The following is a 21,925-nucleotide window of genomic DNA, read 5'->3' as shown; positions in this document are numbered from 1 at the left end:
GGTTCCTGCCATTAGGACAAACTGCATTGAGTAGGTGTGCCGGTGCACAGTCTTCAGATGTCAAGGTGAAGTACACCATCTGGCAGCATGAAGACAGTGTAACTTTTTGTGGAGTCACTGGTGGGACGCCAGTAACAAAGAAAGCCTGAGCTTCTAGTTACACGTACAGTTATAACCAAGTTCATCCTCCTGTGCTTTACAGCTTTTTCCAGGCTTTCTAGAAGGCTGAGGAGTGGCTAGTAGCCAGTCTGGCCCTTTTTATTGCTAGGCCACACCCAGCACAACACAAATTGTGGGGTGAAAGGAAGACCAGTGTGGGTACCATTACAGAGTTGTACTGGCTGACAAGGAAGCAGATGTATATTCTTCCATTCTCCAGCTCGCAAAAGTGTGGCCACGGTTAAGCAACATGTAGGTTGTCACATTCAAAGAGAAGCCACTTATCTTGTTCTCCTTCAGTAGGACACCATTCATGTTGTACATGGTCTGCAGTACTCATGGAACACACTGCATAGACATCAAGAAAGGCAGCTTTGCGTGAACTACATTAACTAAGCCATTGTACCGACCTAAAGTCCATCCACTTATCCCTAGGAGTATCTTTGACCCACCCAGTACACATGTAGAACATCCATATATCACCCTCGTCAATCATTACTAATCATCATGCATAGTATTTAGTTATCAGTTGACACACATTAGAACATACTCAATTGTGTTGCATGGCACAACGAAGTGGCCAAAAGGCACAATGCAAACACTAGGTAAAAGAAAGAAAAGTCCAACAGACTTATGCATTTCCCTGCTACACTCACAGGATGCATCTTCTTTTGATTTCCTAATCCATCATTTGTTCTTTAATTGCACCTTTCTCAATTTAACTTTTAAGCGGTACACTGTCTTACTTTTCTGCCCGAGTGGCTACGGAGCACTGCAGTGGCCAAGTTGCTGTATCCTACCCAGCTTTTGCAGCCACCTCACCATTGATTTAGGGCTGAGAATGAATGATTATGAGTAAAATAAAGTGCTGCAAAAACGCCGCTAAATTTCCATATTTGTGCCGCAAAATTTGCTAATCCATGCCGCTATATCCTGGGGGGTCAATTATATGTGTTATTCTGACCATTTATGCAGTCACTTCACAATGTGTTTTGAAAGGTATAAACAGGAAGCAGACAACTCTACATGAGCTACAATTTGTTTTCTGCCTTTTGGAAAAAAATAGATAGTTTTAATGTTAATATAAAAAATTGAAAGCTAACTGGTTTATCGATCATCTAATTATCAATCAGCAATTATTTAAGAAAAAAGGTGTGCTCTTTGACAAATTTGATACGTGTCTTGAGTATTGTTCATATAGTTTAGTCTCTCTTGGGGTGACTTCTCACAGAAACACTGCCAGGCTATGGGATTAAGCAAGGTCCTTACCGGTTTGACGTCACAGAGCAGCCGAGTCCTGTCTTTGAGGAACCAGGGCAGACGAGCCCTACCAGAGCAAAAGGGGCGGTCACAATCCAGTCCCCACTTTGCTTTTCCTAGGAGAAAAAAATCAATAAAGAAAATAAATCATTTGTTTTCGAGTAACTGAACATAACTAGTGGCACAAAGGTCAGGAACGCGGAGGGGGTGGGGAGGAGGCCTGGGGCTGCATGGTGGGTGGGAGGAGTAGGGTTAGGCTTAGGAACATTGAGGTTAAAAACAGATCCGAATCAGGAGTAAGCGAGACAAAGAGAAGGTGGAGGATGGATGAGTGTTTGAGTGTAACTTTTTAAAGAGATGATTCTTTAGCGTTAACATTACAAAAAATACACATATCCATATTTATTCATGTTTGTATATATGGCACGCAATATGTTAAGCATTCCACAAGGCAGCACATCAGCCCTCGTTTCTCTATGCTTCTTTCTGTGCCTTAATTCCTCTCTGTCGCACTCTTCTCGATATTACCAAGAAGCACCTTTTCCACCTTTGCAGTTAAGGTTGACACTACACTCTGTAGGGAGAACATGTTTTGCATCAGTAGTAACTTTGCTCAGTCCTTCTTTGACCGCTCGTGGAGTCTGCAAAGTTTTCCGCACTCTGTGTTACTCTGCGTTACGCAGAGCTCGCAGAACTCTGGAGATCTCGCTCATCAACATCAAGTTGCGAGAGCGCAAAATCTACCACCCAGCAAGATTTTTCCTCATTCGCGCTCATCAACGTCAAGTTGGCGAGCACGAGCGAGGGAAATCAACAGCCAGGCGAGATTTCTCAACACGGATGGTCAGATTTCTCAATGCGAGTGGCTGTGTGTGCTCACGACAGATCGCGTTGAGAAACAGTCTGTTCTCATTGAGAAAGCTGCTGCTCGGGTAGAAAATCTACTCATGCAGCACAAAGGAAGCAGTGCCTGCTTGCGCCCGCTTGCACTGTGCATGGTGCCGTTTGCGATAATTTCACAGCCCTGACAAACAACCACACTGAAAGTTCTAGCAAACAGCATCTTTTCTAACCCACTCCGCTGCTTGCGAAGCTCCACGTAGTGCGGCGGAGTTTTTTTTGCAATTCTTGTTACGCGGAACTCCGCAAACTCCGAAAATGTAAGGGACCAGTAGCAATGCATGTGTTAATTAAGTATGCAACGTATGTTAAGTATGTTGCTATGACATGCTTTTGAACTTAGAAAAAAATTAAAAGAAACAAAAAAAGTTGTGGTAAGCTGATGTTTTTCCAATGTTTATAATCTATTCAAAATTCCGGGGATCTAATTGGCTGCAAACCCTCTGAACTATCTTCCGAAGGAAACCATTTTGCTTTCAATACATTTTATTGCTATCATTAAGATGTTCACAGATCAAACTCCGAATGTTTGAGAATATTGGGAGGAATAAAAAACACACACAAGCAGCACAGTAGGGTGCAATGTTGTATTATTTATAAGTGGGTGGCCTTGCAAGAGGGCAATCAGAGTTTGAAGTTTGATGGAATAATACTGCTAAAAAAAGTTAACCTGCACGGAATGGGCGCTGGGTGGGAACCTTCGGGATGAGGCAGCCTTCTACCTTTCCCAAAGTACCTTTCCCTACCCGGTTTGGCAAGGGTAGGGAGGGAGATTTGATAGCCCTTCACCCAAGACCAGGGGTTCATTGGTAGCCTTCCACCTATTATCTGCCAAAGACCTCCTTCACCCCAATAAAAAGAGGATGGCGCTGACCGAGGAGAGCTGGTAATCTGTTTGAAATTTTAACAGGGCAGCTTTGACCCGTCAGACACTTCCTTCTTTTATTACCACATGTTAGTGGTACATAATCCTCGTGACCACAGGAAAGGAGGCTTACATATTCTCTGTTCCCTTGGGGGGAGGGCAGTGGGCATGCAGGTTAGTGATCTCTGATGCTGGGAGAGACAGGAAGGCAGCTGAAGTCCTCTCCCTGCAGTTGAGGAAGGAAGGTGGTAAAGAACCCCTCTCCCCTGGGCAAGGTAGTGAAGCTATGAAAAAACCCTTCCTTTGGGCAAGACTTGTGCTTCCAAATACCACCCGGCTATGGGGTACAATGGGGGCACCACATTTCCCTCTAACATTAGTATTCAAAAGAAGAGCTGTGTAAAGTCATTAATACTTGGGGTCACTAATGTTTGTTAATATATTAAGACTTAAAGCCTATGGGAATTTACACTTAGAATAATGTATGGGCCTTACCGACTTGGCTATTAATGCTCATACCAAGGGACTACAGCTGAGGTCATTAAATATCATGGACGGAATCCCACATTGAAATGCCGAAACCATGAATAACCAAATACAATACCCACACTACAATAAAACAGTGGGGTATAAGGAGTAAGGGTATAGGATAATACGTAAGGCGCATAACAGCAAACGTAATCATATCACCAGAACCATATATTCAAATACAAATGCATACGAACACAAAGAAGTGATAGAACAAATACACTTTAGATGAAGGCGCTGTTCCATCGGTTTAGTGATAAATCATACAAACGTTAGACAATCCCTGGCATCTGCAGCTCCACACACACCTCATTTCTACCTTGCCAGATAACACCTAATAAATGTGGAAGAGGGTCAGAAACGGGGGCAGCTGACCTGCCTCTCCCTGGCCTGCAGCTCTGTGTTGACCACAGTGGGACGTGTCAAAGGTCACTGGCCGCGGAGCCCTCTTCTGAATGGGACTACTTGTCAAGGCAGGTACAAGCTCACACTCTCCTCCCTAGCCCCAACGGGGAAAAGCGCCCAGGAGGATAATGAGGGAGCCTGGCACATAGTACCCTTTTGTAAGACCTGGCATCATTGGCGTGAGTCTCCCTTCCATTTTTTACTGATTGCCTACTCTGTTTTGATATATTTTTGCTGGTTATATGCTTTGGGCACTGTGCCACTGCTATTCAGTGCCACAGTGCAAGTGCTCCATATGATAAATTGATGTACTGATTAGTGATTCCATGATTGGGTTATATGATTTACTTGTCAGACCCTAGTACAGTGCACCATGTGTGCCCACAGCTTGTAAATCAAATGCTGCTGGTGGGCTTGCAGCACTGGTTGTGCCTCCCACAGAAGCAGCTTGCAAAGTGTGTCTCAGGCCTGCCATTTCCAGGCCTGTGTGCAGTGCAGTCTGTGACTGCCATGTCGACTTGGCAAGTGCACCCACTTGCCAGTCCCTAAACCTTCCCTTTGCTTCATATCAGATACCCCAAGGTCAGGGTGCATTGGAAGTATAAGGTAGGAGATGCCCTGGTGTGTGTAGCATGTCCTAATAGTGAATTACAGCTATTTTCGATTTTCACTAGTGCAAGGCTACCTGTTCTTCATAGGACAGAATGGGCAGTTAGATTATTACATTCTTATAATCCTAACTGATTCAGGGAACATGGTAGAAATTCAAATTTAGTATGCCTGAACACGGAATGATAAAAAACATATTTTAGTAAAGTTGTTTTTAATATTCTGTGTTTGAAAATACCACTTTTAGAAAGTAGGTATTTTCTTGCCTAACTGTCCAGGCCTGCCTCTGCTAGGTTGTGTATTTCTTGTCTGGAGTTATGAGTAACAGGGCTGGGGGATTCCAGTAGACAGGCTGGGGCAGCCCAGTGGTGAATAGAGAGATCTGCATCTAGATGAGAGGGAGGAGTTGCACCTGGGACCTGAATAGGGCTGGGCCTTCCCTCTACAATGCTGGCTTCACCTCCTTGGGTGTGTCTGATGTCTCTGCCCTGCACTGTGAAAGGAGAGAAGGAAACATGTCAACAAAGTGCTCCAGAGCTGTGCTTTCCCTCATCTGTGCTGGCTCCACCTCCTGTGGGGCAGCTGATGTCTCTGCCCTGCACTGTGAAAGGAAGGAAGGAGTCATGTAAACAAAGTGATCAGGAACTAGTTTGGACTAGGCAGAGGCCTCTCTGCCTTCAGAGAACAAAGGATTTTGGGGTATAAATATTGGGACCTAGTCCCAAGAACTTGAGATCACTTCTGGAGACAAGGAACCTTTTGCCAAGGAGAAGATCCAAGGAAGCTGCAGGGGTTATACTGCCCCTCTGCCAGTGTGCTGTTTGCTATATTGGCCTGCATTGGTTTATTTATTGCCAAGGGAAAGGAGAAGGACATTTTTAATGACTTTCATCATCTACAGAATATTTTCCAACGGCTTGAACTTGTGCTTGCCTCCTGCTGAAGTCTCAGGGAATTCTGTTTGCCAAAACCTGCGTGTCGCTGGGAGCTGGAAGTGCGACGCATCGAGAAGAAGCATGAAGCCGCCGCAGCTGAAATCGTCGCATCGCCGGAGAAGCGTGCCTTCACCGCATCTCCCAGGAAGCATGTCTTTGTCAAAGCTGCCTGCTGTCGCATCACCGGAGAAGCGTGAAACCATCGAAAAAATCGCCATCGCATCACCAGAGGAGCGTGTCGCAGGGCCTGTCAGGGCTCCAAAGAACAGAGCTGTCGCAAGGCTGCCAGGGTGTCTACGCATTGCCATCGCATCGTCGCATCAAGGGCGCCATCTTCTCGCATCGCACCAAGATCATCGCATCGCGGCGCCATATTGCGCATTGCAACCAGGCCACAAGCCGAGAATCTACACATCAACCCCGCCCCGATAAGGAAAACAATGCATCCCCTACTCTGCGCAAGCATTGAGGCATGCCGCATCATTTCTCTCGGATCACAGAACCGAGGCATCTCCCCTTCTGCAAGCCTTTTGTTAATTTTGCGTTACGCATCCAGGTACTTTGTTGAGAACTTTGTCGCATTTATCATCAACTTGAACTAAGCAACTTTTATCATTTTTAAGTCAACTTTAAGTATAGTCTTGTGGATTTTTGTTGTTTGTGTAAAGTCTATATAAAGAATACTTATTTGTATAAAACCTGTGTTGTGTCCATCTGTATTGTTTTCACTGTTTTACTGTGTATATTCACAAATGCTTAACACACTGCCTCTGAGATCAATCAGTCAATCAATCAGGACACTTGTAAAGCGAACTACATACCCGTGAGGGTCTCAAGGTGCTGGGGGGCGCTGCTACTGATCGAAGAGCCAGGTCTTGTGTAGTCTTCTGAAGGCCAGTAGGTCTGCCATAGGTTTGTGGGGAGGGTGTTCCAGGTCTTGGTGGCGAGGTGGGAGAAGGATCTGCCTCCAGCTGTCGTTCTTCGGATGTGGGGGACAGCGGCGAGGGCGAGGTCGGCAGAGCGGGCTTGTGGGTGGGGGTGTAGAAGCTGAGTCATCTGTTGAGGTACGCTGGGCTGGTGTCATGGAGGGCTTTGTGTGCGTGGATGAGGAGCTTGAAGGTTATCCTCTTGTTGACAGGAAGCCAATGTAGGTCTCTCAGGTGGGGAGTGATGTGGCTGCGGCAAGGGATGTCGAGGATGATATGTGCTGAGGCATTTCAAATGCATTGCAGACGTCTTAGGAGTTTGGCCGATGCTCCTGCGTAGAGGGCGTTACTTTAGTCTAGCCTGCTGGTGACGAGGGCTTCGGTGACTGTTCTTCTTGTTTCAGTTGGGATCCATTTGAAGATCCTGAGTAGCATTCGGAGGGTGTTGAAGCAGGAGGAGGAGATGGCGTTGACCTGCTAAGTCATGGTGAGGGTGGAGTCAAGGATGACCCCCAGGTTGCGTGCGTGGTTTGTGGGAGTCGGGCGGTTCCCAGTGCGATCGGCCACCAGGAGTCGTCCCAGGCCGAAGGGGTGGACCCAAGAATGAGGACCTCCATCTTGTCCGAGTTGAGCTTCGGTTGGCTGTTCCTCATCCAGTCGGCAACAGCCTTCATTCCTTCTTGGATGTTGGTTTTGGGTGTGTGAGGGTCTTCGGAGAGGGAGATGATCAGCTGGGTGTCGTCGGTGTAGATGATGTTAAGTTCGTGTTGACGGGCGTCGTGGGCGAGGGTTACCATGTAGATATTGAACAGCGTGGGGATGAGGGACGAGCCCTGGGGTACGCCGCAGATGATCTCGGTGGCAATGTAGTGGAAGGGGGGTGGCGGACGCTCTGGGTTCTGCCAGAGAGGAAGGATGTGGTCCAGTCCAGGGCCTTCCCTTGGATTCCGGCGTTGTGTAGGCGTGTGCGTAGGGTGCATTGGCAGACTGTGTCGAAGGCTGACAGATCCGGAGAATTGGGGCTGCTGTTTCTCCATTGTCTAGCAGGGTCCTGATGTCATCTGTGGCGGCGATGAGGGCACTTTCAGAGCTGTGGTTGCTGCGGAAACCGGACTGGGATAGGTCCAGGATGTTGTTGTCTTTGAGAAAAGCCTGTCTGCTTGTGTAAAGCTACCAAGGGGGTGAACAGGGGTTATTAAGGAGTGTAATCCCCTTATCCTGACTAAAAAGTAAGGGTCCCTATTTGGACAAAGGTGAATACCATTGCCAACTAGAGACCCCCAGATCTAACACCTTGCCATTCTGCAAGTAGGCGGTAGGTGTTACTAAACACCCCCACACACCAGCTTAGTGGGGCAAAAAGCCTCGACTTCCCCATCAGCCGGGTCTCAGGCGCTGATATTAAAACTCCTTCCTCTGCTCTCTCTTTTAAACGTCTCTAATGATGCTTGCGGACATCCTGAGAGATTTGAAACACGCATGTGCAATGCAATAGATCTCGCAGTAACACAAGTTTGAGCTATTGGCATTGTAAATGGCTATGCCTTTTATTTTGGTATTAGTTTTTAAAACATTAATAAAAGACATTGTCATTTACAATGAAAATAGCTTAAACTTGTGTAAATGCGAGACCTATTGCATTGTAAATGCTTGTTTTTTAGGAGCACCTGCCAACTCAGGTTCAATGTAAAACCATAATTTTGTTGAGGCGATATATCCAACAGGATATATATAAAAAGCATCTTATTTCTGTAAAATATAGTTCCTAATGTGGTTATTGCTGCCATATAGTTTGCCAAAGACATCTCGGTCACAAAACCATGTTTGATTTTAGAACCAAAGTGGAATTCAAGGCTCACATATTTTCCCACAGAGCCATCAGTCAATGCTGTAGATAGGCCCTATTTTAGAGTAGCTCTAGATGGGCATTAAAAAGCAGTAAAAGATTGATCAGTGATTTACATGATCTGTGGCTTGCCAGGTGTGCGAAGCTCTATGTTCATTCCACAACACAAATGAACATAATGTACTGCTTTGTAAATTGGGTTACAGCCGCATCTTTTACTTCCTCTAAAATTAGATTTTTTTTAAACGTATTGCTAAACACGAGTTATAAAGACGGTAAAGGTCGAAATTAAAATTGCGTACCTAAACATCATAGACAAACAAATCTTACTGTAGTGCATATGTTACTTTGGGATTCCATCCTGGGGAGAGGATGTGGCCTAAGGGCTAGAGTGTCAAACTCAGAGCTGGGGAACCGAGTTCGAGTCTCAGCAGGGACGCTCAACACCCAGTGATTCTGGGCCAATCACCATCTCCCCGTGCCTGACAAAAATGAATGTGTCCTTCTGTAACGCAACTGGTGCTTATATAAAGAGCTCTGATACTTTCGGGTCGCGTTTGCGCTACATATATATAAAAAAAACTCCAGACTTCTTAAATTATCTAAATAATGTCTGCACCCTACCTAGATAATAACTAAACCGTGACCAAGTACTAACCAGGATGCGATGGGGTGAATGAATCAATACCCAAGAAAGACGAGAAAAACATTCCCAAAGGACACAATCTAAACTTATCCCATTGCCTTCAAAGCGTAGACAATTATGTGCTTCACTAATTGCATTAGAAAATGACATCTACTCCACTGCCCTCCATTATAGGGGAACCTAGGAAGACGGTAAACAGAGCGCTAACTCGGCGGGAAAAACCTTCAGACAATTTACCCAGAGGTCCGAAAACGTCTTAAAATCTACCACAAATACTCTCCAGATTTGCTGGCCCGGCTTCGACCCATCTCGAGAAAATGTTTACATTTATGGAGAGTTCACATGAGAGGTCACTTCACTTGAAGGCTTCAGAAATCGGTTGCTGCTTTCTCCTTGGGTCTCCCCAAAGAAGAAAAAAATGAAAAAGAAATCATTAACTTCCTACATCAGTGCAAGCTCATTTCACTGTACTTAAATTGCCACCAGGTTTTCGCCCCCAACTATAAAACCAAGCAACTCTAAAAAGAGCATGTTATATCTTCACTTCAAAGATGCGCCATGCTGAAAGCAACACACTATTTCTAAAACCAATAATGGCAATAATTGGCGTTCTTGTGCACATTAAGAAGTGATTACTATGTAAGTGTTTTCTGATTTTTGGTTAGAAAGTAAACAAGTTAACTAATTTATTTGACGATTTTCGACTTTAAAATACAAACGCTATACAAGAGAAAGGCCATTTCAGGTCTGTAACTCGAAGAGATTTTTACCGGTCGATCGATTTCAAAATGTGTTCCCCTCCTAAAAGTTAAAGTTAAATGGAAGGGGACGCAAAATATTTATATTGTGCATAAAGAATACGCCTTCACTTGTATTACAAAATACACGAATCGATTGTCTTTGTAAAATCGCTATTTATTTCGTATGTACCAAATCAAAAACATAAAACGTACTCCTGAAACAATTAAATAATGAAAAACCGAAATCGCAAGAAAGGGGAAAAAATTGCGCTATCTAAAAATGGTAAGCTAAGAAATCGCAATTGGGTACATTCAAATAATTGTCAATGTCGAAAACAAAACACAGCACAGATGTAGCTTTGTTAAATATAAAAAGGTAACATTTCTGTCGCGCTTGGAAAAATGGCAGAAAAAATGTTTTAGAGGCATCCGTGAAAAGTTATTTTTGATGCTTCTGGAGGAGCACTGACCCCACCTTAAAGGTCTCGATTATGTACGCCAATGATACTCTTTCTAGGCGCTACGACCGTAAGAGCGGGGTTGAAACGGTCTGTGAACTTTTCAATCAGGCAGGCATGAGGGATGGGAGGCTGCTCAGGCTAGAAGCAAGCGGGGCTCTTCAGTGCCAGTCAGCGCCAGGGAACGCCAGCCGGCAGGACAAGGCAACGCTTAGGAAACCTAGGAAACGCCCTAAAGAAAGTGAAAGCGCGCCAAAGCGCCGTGCCCGCACAGCAAAAGAGTGCACATCTCTTATCCGGGCGTGAAGGCATGGCAAAGAGGAGTCCATGCGCGTGCACATCGCCTGTCCGGGCGCGTGCCATCTCCTGTCCCCCTTCGCTAGCAAAACCGACGACTACATGTCTCACCAAGGCGAACAGCGCATGCGTGCGTCGCTAGGCGAGACCTACAAACGGAGCCCAGTTTCAGGGGCACTTGAGAAACACCCCTTTTTAGTAGCCTTTCCTGATGGGATTGAACAAATGGTACTGGGGGATTAATCGAACCCTCCCTCATAGATCACGGCATGCGTGGGAGCAGGGGCGCAGAGCGGGGCTCCAGGGAGGCGTGGGAAAGCAGGATAACTGTGGGGTGAGATGAGGGGGCAGCAGGAGCTAGTTGGTACACAGGGACTGGGGGCAGGACTCAGAGAGCTGCTGCAGGGGCACGGGCTAAGGCTAAGGGAGGCTAAGGGAGGGGGAACGGAGAGGCCAGGGTGGTATGCAGAGAGACTGGAAGGGGGCGGGCCCACATATGTGCTGCATGGCAGGCAAAGCCATTACACTGAGGTGGCTGGGGACGTAGGGGCACTCAGACGGCCAGCGGGGAGGACAGTGGGGCTGCAGGGGGCAGAGGCATAAAAACCAGATTCAGGGGAGGGGAAGAACAGACAGAAGGGTGCAGGGGAGACAAAGGGGAGCACAGAAGCGCTGCAGGTAAAGGCAGGGTGACACACACGGACCACAGGGGGAATAACATGGTGCAAGCAGGGCTTTAAGTGGGCCAGGTCCTAAAAAGCAGGGTCCCTATCCGGCTCTCCATTTTTGCCTGCACCCTGCGGGGCAGAAACCTCTGTCTTGTGTGACTGCTGTTTTCGCTGAAATGCCTTCTCTGATCACGCTGCTAGAATAAATAATGTTATTTGCTGCAGGGAAGGGTGTCTCTTTTAACAGTGCAACATACTGTGCAGAACAGCAAAGCACTTTCTAATATAACGCGGAGTACATTATTATCGTTTTCACTACAAATTACATTAATTTCATTGTCCTCGAGGAAGGAAGGATTCTGGCCATCATGTGTGTGTATGCATATGTATTCAAGGCAACGATGAAGCCTACGTGCTGTTGCACAAAAGGACATATGATCCAGCAAGGGCCCCCCAAGGTCACGTTATGCTGTTTTCCTTTTTTTTCTGGCAGTTTATATAGCGGGAAATTGACCCAAGGGCACTAAAGCGCTTTATGTGAAAGCCATACGTTTTTAAATGAGAACTGTTCAGCAGGAATAATGCTTCACGTAAACACCAATGTTTTTTAAAAAAAGTTGTGCGACAAAACAGCACTCATGGCGAGAGAAAAGACTTAAAAAAGAAACAAACTATTTGAAAAAGACTGCGCACCTTCTCCCTTACCACTGACAAAGCCAACAGTCCTGGCTTGTAGATGCGATGTTACTTGATGTATTAAATATCTGGATGCAATGACAAGGCAGCAAAATACCAGTCAGGGGCACACTATGCTAAGCACAGATTTTTAGCTTGCGTTTTTAAGCCACGCCCCTTTGAGAGACCCACCAGATTTTTCATCCCACTTAAAGCCCTGGGTGCAAGGTCACATGAAGTGTAAGTTGTGAGTTCACAGAGGGCCTCCTTGGTGAGTGAGGGTGGAGAGGGTGCAATCAGGGGTGGGGCATAACAGCACAATGTTGTTACAAAGGAGGGCACTCCTAGGGGCTGCAGGAGGTGTGGGGCAAAAAGAACAGCGGTGGTGGATACAAAAAGAGGCACCTAAAGAGGCAGAGGTGCACTCACCATCATGCAGCAATAGGCTCTCGAACACACCGACCATCATACACAAATGCATCCCCTCCCAATGTGGCTGATATCCTTTTCCCACCCATATTGACACTTTTTAACCATTTTTTTCCAGTATAGTCCTAGAAAAATATTTTTTGGCATTTTATTAAGTAAATAAATAAATCATAAGCCATCACTATTATATGTCCACACAACCAACATCACAAGACAGACAACACACCCCGCTACATACGTGCACACAATCAACTTCCTAAACCACAAAATACGCCATTGTATATCAACACAAGGAAGAACATACATCAACACACTCCCAGCATACTTCCACCCACACAACCAATATCATGTGCAGAACATACTCACCATTATAGGGCCATATATATTACATTAAAAAATCTATGAAATTGCTTTTAAACATTAAAGCTGAAATGAGTTAAGATTGACTAATATGTTAATCACATACTTCCCTTAAAAACTAAGAAGTCATGACATTTATGAGTTAAAGTGCTATGTATGAGGATGCTGAGATGGATTTGGTTAGTTCTCTGAATTGAGAACCAACCGGGGACACTGTTTTTTCCTTTTGGAAAGTATAGTAAATCTAACAATGCATGTCTGGCCAGACACAGGGCTCCAATGAGAGTCAGACATGTTTCCTAGGAATGCAGGTGGCACACAAAGCCAAAAACAATATGAGTATAATATGGGAAGGATGATGCAGGAGTTTACACACTTGGTCCAGCTTAAGAAAATATCAGTAGCGAGAATGGTCTTTCTCCAGTGACGTTGATACTTTCAACAGAGCTTGATGTACCTCTTGAATAAATCAACTAGACGGGCTCTGGAGCTTCCTGATTTGGGTAGGAAGAAGAAGTAGAATTACACTGGAAGCATTTAGGCCTCATTAGTAGGATGGTGGGCTGGGACTCTGTCTGGGCACTCTACTATATAGCATCCCTGCTACAGCATGCAACAAAATGGCTGGAGTATGTCATAACTGGGAAAAACAGCTGCTAAGGCGTATTTCTGTGAATGGGAAGCTGGCCGAGCTCCTGATCAGGGGTAGAGCTGTCACGATCCAACTAACCTTTAGCTGAGAGTATCATGTGAAATGGCAGTTAGGAGGGTCCGAAGACCTCTTTGCAGAGACGTCGTGTCTGTAACCGATTAAACACGTAATTGAAGGTATGTCAGTATACAGAGGGATAGATAGTGGGTGTAATACACTCAGAGTTTTATTTAGAGTTTAGTGGTTGGGATAATCTGTTAAATGTGACAGGTAATCAGTCAGCCGTATTACAAGTATCATAGGCTATAATGGACTAGTAATATCATGGCTGGGACGTTCGCTATGTATGTGATAGAGTATCCCAGACGCTAAGAGATCGATACCCGGGAGACACCAGTTATAACCATTGCAGAAGCACAAGACCCATTGGGATCAGACCAAGTAAATGTCTTTAATATACCAAGCTTTCTAGCAGAGGCAGAGACTGAATTCCACAACTACACTGCCTATACTAGAGCCTATCCTGAAGGCAGGTAAGTGTAGGTACCCCTAAAAGCAACAATGAGGGAAAAGACCTACAAGAACCCCGCACAGCTTGCTTCCAGGTCCAGAAAGCATCATGTGATGCATGATTTAAATTACCACACTTCCATTGCCTACACTGCGTACCTAATCCCTAACCCCCACATGCATCAAGCACTTTTTCATTCGCAAACGGTGCGATTCCTTAAAATCGGCCGTTTGCGAATGCAAAGTGCTTTTTGGGATGCATGAAGCAATTTTAGAATTTGCAACATTGTTGCGAGTTCTAAAATTGCGGGTGCTTTTAAGAAGTCGCAGATGTGCGACTTCTTAAAAGCAATGCATCATCACTTTTGACAAGTGAAAATTCGCACTTAGGGTTCCAAATTTACCGAGTGGTTGAACCACTCGGTAAATTTGGAAAAAGTGTTTAAAATGCTTAAAATGTTATTTTTTCTACATTCATGTTACGGACACACATGTCCTTAGGACATGTGTGTGTGCAACATGATGCGAAAAATACATTTCAGGGGTGCATGGGGGGGTCCTTTGGACCCCCCCCTGCACCCATGAAATTTTCTAAGTGCCACTCGCAATTTGCATTGACTCCTATGGGCCTTTTGGCCCATAGGAATCAATGGAAATTGCGAAAATTAACTTAGGAATTCGGTATTTCTTTGGGATTCGGTAAAAAATGCGATTTTTACCGAATCACAAAGAAATACCGAAAAAAATGATGCATAGCATTTTGCATTTCCTAAATAGCGATTCCTTAATTTTCGCTATTTAAGAAATGCTAAATCCTACATTGATGCATGTGGGGGTAAGAAACTCCAAAAGGTATACCTGATAGGCTCTCCTTCTGGCCAGGGCGCTGGGAGCCTGCAGCCCCTTCATACATATGACCTGGTACTGTAGAGTGATAGCAGAGTACATTGAAAAGGTGGTGGTGAGGGTTGATCCCATTACTTCCTCCATACCAGTGCCTCAATCAGAAACTGTGTACTCAGAATCATCTCAAAACACAAAAATTGGAAGCTGAAGTACAAATTTGAAGTCCCGGGGCATTGGCTCTTGCAAAGTGCCAAATAGCTATACCCTGGATGCATACTCAAGGTCCAACTGAAGCATCCTGGGAAAGGAATTTAATGAAATGGGCTATAGTAGGATAAATGCCCACCATAGCTGCCAGAAGGGATGAGTGAACTGCAGAGGGGATAGCTGAATGGGCAGAGATGACAGAAACATTGTCTACACCCCTGGACGTGGTTCCCAGCAGTGCCTAATGAGACAGATATGGAGAATCTTTGGGAGGGGGGCTACAGGCCGAGGACTTGAATTCAATACATGTCAAGGATCACTAGGAAATACATATGATCACTTGCGGTAGCTTGGCAGGAAACCCAATTAGAATGCTTTAGAGTTTGCTATGCCCATCTCAAGGGGGTGTACTGAAGCTTATATCATTTGTAGGCCACACCCCTCCTCCCATCTAAAGATGTACAAACCACGACCAGGTACCACATTTAAATTGCACCAGAGACATCAAGCTGATTAGGATTTTAATGTTTTTGTATCGAACAATAAAGATACACAAATACATTTGAATGCTGTATAAATGCAAATACACATTCTTTAAGTAAACTAAAATTCCATTCGAATACAAAATGCATAAGTGAACTAAACTTTGATGAACCCCGGAAAATACATCAAAACGGGACGTAGTAGACAGTCTTGTCGGATCATTAACATCTATTTCAACACATCAATGCATGTATTTCTCGTTTTGAAAGGAGTTAGCATTTGTTTTCAACCACCATCTTTTGAGACCAACTTGCATTCAGGGATTCTGTGTTGATCCTAAAGTACATCTTTGTGATGCACTCATTTCACAGTACAATATCTGTCAGCAGAAATGCTTGCTGAGCAGATTTTTATTAATGATAAAGACGTGTACCGTTTACTAATACTGATGAGAAGCACCGTGAAGGCTTTCCTCTACCCACTCCACGCTACAGTTATTTCGCTTAATTGAGGTTTTTCAAAATTGCTAAAATATTTTGCAAATGTAGGCACAATATCAATAAACAGCAGATGACTGGAATGCAGATAATTAGCAATATCTTTTGCTGAATACATGGAGCCTAAATACTCGCACAGCTTCTAAGCCTCAAGCAAGCCTGCCTGAACCAACCATACCTGACATAAAAATGATTATCCTTTTTAGGTGGAGCCTGGGCTGCATATGCCCTGCTCTGCGAGGCATGCTGTGTTGCAGTATGTACTTGAAGGCCCACCCACTCTCTGCCCATATTTGTCATCGCTTGTGTCATTGTCCTTCATAATTGCTGGCTTCTGATTCAACAATAGGCTTATTAGTCCCTCCTTGGTACTGCCTTGTCTTCATTTGTAACCTCCCATGAGGACTGGCCCGTTTACTTTGGTTGTTACTCGGTATGTATTATTTAGTCTGTAAGCACTCTTTTCTTTATTGAGTTTCTGCTACTGCAGGCACTACATACTTTCCTGTACCATTCAGCGCATTCAGCGCGCCATGAGCGCTTTCACAGGTGCTTTTACAAACAAAAGCATTTGTTTGTCAACTTGACAAACAAATGCTGTTTTGGGTAAAAGCGCCCCATGCTGCGCTTTCACTTTAATAGCAGCCGTGGACCTTTTTTTAGACATGGCTCGTCTAAAGAAAGGGGGGTGGCTTCTATTAACATGATAGTGCAGCTTGGGGTGCTTGTAAACAACAGGCTTTTGCAAAGCATTAGGTTGCATTTTGGAAACTTTGACCTATTGGTATTGTAAATGACAATGCATTTTATTATTGCAGGTTCTTTAAGCACATAAATATAAGGCATTGTCATTTACAATGCCAACAGCTCAAAGATTCGCAATTTCGAGACCTATTGCATTACAAATGCTTGTTCAGCTTAACAACAGGCCCTGGGATAGGTGATGCTAGCAAAGGTTCTAGAGAAACACATAAATACTCAGTTGACAAATTTTGTTGAAACTTATAACATCCTCCATCCATCTCAATCAGGTTTCAGGGCAGGATTTTCTACAGAAACGACACTCTTGGGAGTCACCGAGAAAAATCGCCAACAGGTTGACAAAGGAGATACAGTGGCACTTATCCTATTAGATCTAAGTGCCGCTTTTGACACTGTCTCTCACACCTCACGCCTACAAACCCTCCAATCCAGAGGCATAACGGGTTTGGCCCTCAAATGGCTATCCAGTTTCCTGACTGACCGGACCTTTCAGGTATTTTCATCAAGCGCACAATCTAAGACCCAGGCTTCCTTATATGGAGTCCCTAAGGGCTCCGTACTCAGCCCACTACTTTTTAATATTTACGTCAGCCCTCTAGCTACAATTGCGGAGCAAGCGGGGCTGACAATATACTCTTGTGCTGATGACACCCAGCTCCTCTTCTCGCTTTCCACCAATGAGATCTCAGAGTCCCCCTTACTTCAGCTGGGACTAAACAAGATTGCTGACTGGATGCTTGCTAATAAACTAAAACTAAATGGTGGGAAAACTGAACTCCTCCTTTTTGGGAAAAATAAACACCTTTGGGGCCCCCATCATTGGCCATCACAAATGGGTGATCCTCCCCTCCCTTCACAGTCGGCACGCAACCTGGGCTTCGTCATTGATGACTTTTTGACGATGAAGCAACAAATTATTAAAGTCGCTTCTACCTGTTTTGCTATTCTCAAATGGCTGAGGAAAATTCTTTGGATGCTCTCTCTCCCCACGCAAAATACTGTCATCCAGGCCCTAGTGGTGACCAGACTGGACTATGGCAATGTGCTCTATCTGGGTGCTTGCAAGGAAGTGCTCCACAAGCTGCAAGTAGTCCAGAACTCTGCAGCTAGACGGCTTTGCCAACTTCCTAGACCGGCCTCCACCTCAGCCTCACTCCGAGATTTACACTGGCTAAGAATTGACAACCGAGCCAAATTCAAAGCACTCTGTTTTATGCACAGAATTAACTCAGGCTTAGCCCCCAAATATCTTTGCTCTTTAGGGCACCATCACCTCCCTCCTCGCCTACTACGCTCATCTAATCAATTTAGATTTCAGGTGCCCAGAATTAAACGAGCTAGAATGGGTGGCTGGTCCTTTGCGTATTTGGCTCCCTCCCTCTGGAACTCCCTACCGACTAATCTACGTCTAGAAAATCACTATCTCAGTTTTCGCAAGGGCGTAAAAACATGGCTGATTAAACAATAGTATCTTTTCCCTCTACTTGTTTCTCTTGTCTTACGCGTTCACTGACGCCGGGAAACCTTCGAGTAGTTGAGCGCCATACAAATATAAAATAACAGAACAAATAACAAAGAAGTGAGGCAGAACATCCCGCTGTCACATGCTAGTGAGTCAAATGGCGTACTGAATAACTGGGCGCGCTTTTTTTTATTATGGGAGATGTCTCTTTCTATAAAAATGTCATTAAATGAAACATTTGAATGCAAATGAAAATAAAATTCCCTCTAATATTTCAAAGCCAACTTTTACCGAAAGATATATACTAAAAATCTTATTGCATCCTTCTCACTAACACGGCATGTACAAAGGAATAAACATTGTGCTCTTGAAATATGTTTTTCATTAAGTATACACATGTCATGCAATAAATAGCACACAGCTTTAATGGTTTACGTAAATCAAAAACACATCTTTTTTATGTTTGCTGAAACCGGCAATGCTTTAGTTGACAGGTAAACATTCCAGCAGGCTCCTGGAGTGTCAGCAGGCTGTCTGAGTGACAGCTATCTATCGCAACACTGGTGCAGCGGTGCATGATGCTCAACTAGGACAGGCCCGAGGTAGCTAAGCGACTCCCAGAAGTCGCAAAAGTATCATAGACAAGTTGCTATAGATTGGAAGCAACCATTACCCAGGGGGGCACAAATAAGATTTCAGACATTTACCACCAGCAATAACATCAGCCAGCGAAGATTTTGTTTATACTCTTTTTAACATCAGAACAAATAGATTTACACGCCAAGGATAGGATGGGAGGTAATACACCTGTGCACTAGTAACATCACACGTCCTTCATAATTAAATTTAAAAAAAAACTTTAAGTACTGGTTAATAACTCGGAGGAGTGACAAATCTGCTAGAAATAAATGTCTGTTGAACTGCACATGCAACACCTTCTCATGAACGACGGACCATAATCAGACTATATGTGTAAAGTGGGCCGTACCTCGAGTCAGCAATGGAGCTTTGCCTTTTAATCTCGGGCACACTGGGTTTGATCGAGCAATGGGCGCATTTGTGACCAAAGCAAAAATGTAATGCAAAAATGAAAATGCCAAAACTAAAAGAAAGAAAAAAGGCAGTGGCAAATCTAAGAGATCTGGCTTTAATGTGACAACATAAACACAGGCAATAATATGCTGTTTGCATGTGTTACATGTAAAAATGCTATTTGTCACGTTAAATCATGTCCTATTGGCTTTGCAGAGGCCAGGAGAAACGTAGACAAAAGGATGGCTTGCGCATAGGGAATAGGCAACTGAACGTGACAAGCAGTGTGACGATTGAGTTTACTCTTAAAATATAAAATAGTCTGTCAAACATTTTAACATAAGTTCTTCCTGGAAGCTGGAACGATACTCAAATAACCATTAGCATGACGTGAATGGGTAACACTCCTTTCGGTGGAGCCAAATCTTATTTTATACATTCTGAAAAGAATTGGTAACAATATACAGACAGCTGGGCTGTCAAGCTAGACCTAAAAAACAGACGCCTGCAGCAATCGAACAAATAAAAAGTTACTAAGTCTACACAAAGTACAAGCAAAAATAGTACGTTGTCCCACCATTAATCTATGTTACAGGCAGGCATTCTGTCGCAGATTCAATTCACCACCTCTCTGTCCACTTCAGAAAAGAGCTGGAATTCATCTCTTCAGGAATCATCTTGTTCATCACTGATCCAACTGTACGGAACCCCAATCTATCCTCATTAACATGCACATGGCTTCATTGCTTCCCCTCCAGGTTCCAACTTTGTAACAACCATCCAAAAATATAGTCTCTCTTTAATGAATGCTATTTAAAAAAGTGTTATTCACCATTTGATAACTGGCAGCCAGGTGTTTAATGGGAATCCATTATAATCACTGGTATTTCTGTGGTGGTTATCATACAACCTCTACTAAATGTGTGGCTAACACAGCTGACAAGAGTGATCTCGTTTGAATAAGGAATGGCCTTTTACCTTTACCTGCATTAATTTACTTCATTGAAAACTGTTCTTATTTTATTGTAATTCTGTTTTAACAATTCATTAGTATAAAGTATTGAGTTTGTAGGAAATGAGAACTGGATATCATTTTTAAAATAACTTAAACATTAAAGAAAATACATTTGACCTTTGTAATCAAGGATGTAGGTATTTTTTTTTATTTTGTGCCAGATTACCTCCAATACAATACTTTAAGAGCAAAAACCCATGAACATTTAGGTTCACTTGCTCTACTTCATGAGCGTTTGCCACCTAGTCAGATATTGTTGTTATTTCCTACTGTCAACAGAGTCCTCTAACAGAGAGACTCCACTGAGACTCCATTTCCTGTCATGGAACACATGGACCTCTCCTACTTCCCAGTGACCAAATGACCCAGTGGCCAAATGATAGAGCTATCACTCTGTGCTGTGCAATATGTTGGCCTAATAACGTACAGGTAATGTCCTACTGCTCAACACAATGGCCACAGGATGAACAGGACTCTCCCTAATGACCTTTCTGTGAAACCCAGATGAGACGGTTGAGTCCTGTTTTGCAAAATGAGGGATCGCCAATGTAGAGGTTAGCCATTGCACAATATGGCGATTATCCTGATGGAGAGTAAATTCTTTTGGTTCAGTTTAGTGATTCTTCGAACTAGGGTCACTTTCTGTTATATGGTAAAGGACAGATAACTTTTTCTGTTTCCACATAAACTAATTACATTTTCATGCTAATCAAAGACCATTTCAAATCTTTCTGGAACTTCCATGCATTCCTGTTTTAGTAACTTACTGCACCCATCCCAAAAACGCTTTGCACCGTTTTCTAATCCTCAAACTGATACACTCACAGAACTGGCAACCTTTCACCTCAATCTGCTAATGTGAGGATGGTTTAACATTTGGGCAGAGCAGCAGATTTCACTTCCAATCCACTTCTGCCTAGTTTGGAATCCTTTGGGTTCACTTTGTTATGTTACCAGATATTTGATTGGCACAACATTCACCAATGACCCACCCGTAATAGACCAAACTCCCTTCCAAGGCCCAGAAGATCAAATTTTCATATTGAAGGATTACGGAAGTTGGTCTCACAGCCCTACAGAAACGACAGATCATGCTACCATTCCTTTTCAAACTGCATCAGGCTCAAGGCAGAACAGCAGAAACCATCAAGAGTTAGCCATGTCTAAACATCCCCGTAGAGATTTAGATATGACCGAGCTTGCTAAAAAACTGGCTTTCACTAGCAGCATAATGCATCCTTAGGAAAATGATCAAATGCCTCTGGTCACAAATAATAACAACTCGGTCTACATAAGAGAGAACGCCTCAGAATAGCACATAATTACTAGAGCAGAAAGCCACATAATGAACCTTAAAGCACAAATGATGACCATCCTATGGTCCATATGACCTAACTCCGTTACGAACTTTAGAAAGACCCAATCGATCAATCCAAAAGATAATTCTAGTCCAAAACAGACGAGCCGTAAAATGGGTAAAGTCCTACTAAATCCAGTAATTGTAAATCCAGTATCTGTAAAGCGTGCTTAATCTTCCCAACGGCCTCCAGCGCCGGGATGCCTCCGAGTTGCACAAGGGTCTATCATCCTATAGCGTTAGGCCTCATGCCTTTTAAACTACTTATTTCCTCTCATAGCACAGAAGGCTGCATCTTTGTTTGATCACAAGCAGGCCTCAGTGGTTACTAAACTGTCCAAATCTGGACTCTGTCCAGAATGACTTAATGGCGAACCACACAGTCACGCCTCTGTT

General features: G+C 44.0%; 1 protein-coding gene across 17 annotated transcripts in view; it reads right to left on the bottom strand.

The window, feature by feature from the left end:
• Nucleotides 1-21,925, bottom strand: part of MAP2 (microtubule associated protein 2) — a 1,129,470-nt gene that overhangs the window by 491,833 nt on the left and 615,712 nt on the right. For all 17 annotated transcript variants that reach the window (XM_086955531.1, XM_086955543.1, XM_086955530.1 and 14 more), the window contains one exon: nucleotides 1,429-1,535. The gene's annotated coding sequence lies outside the window, so the exon portion shown is untranslated. The remainder of the gene's footprint in view (nucleotides 1-1,428; nucleotides 1,536-21,925) is intronic.

The sequence above is a fragment of the Lissotriton vulgaris genome, chromosome 2_1, assembly GCF_964263255.1.
Source record: "Lissotriton vulgaris chromosome 2_1, aLisVul1.2, whole genome shotgun sequence".
In the NCBI taxonomy this organism is placed as follows: domain Eukaryota; kingdom Metazoa; phylum Chordata; class Amphibia; order Caudata; family Salamandridae; genus Lissotriton; species Lissotriton vulgaris.
This window is presented reverse-complemented; position numbering and strand designations above follow the sequence as displayed.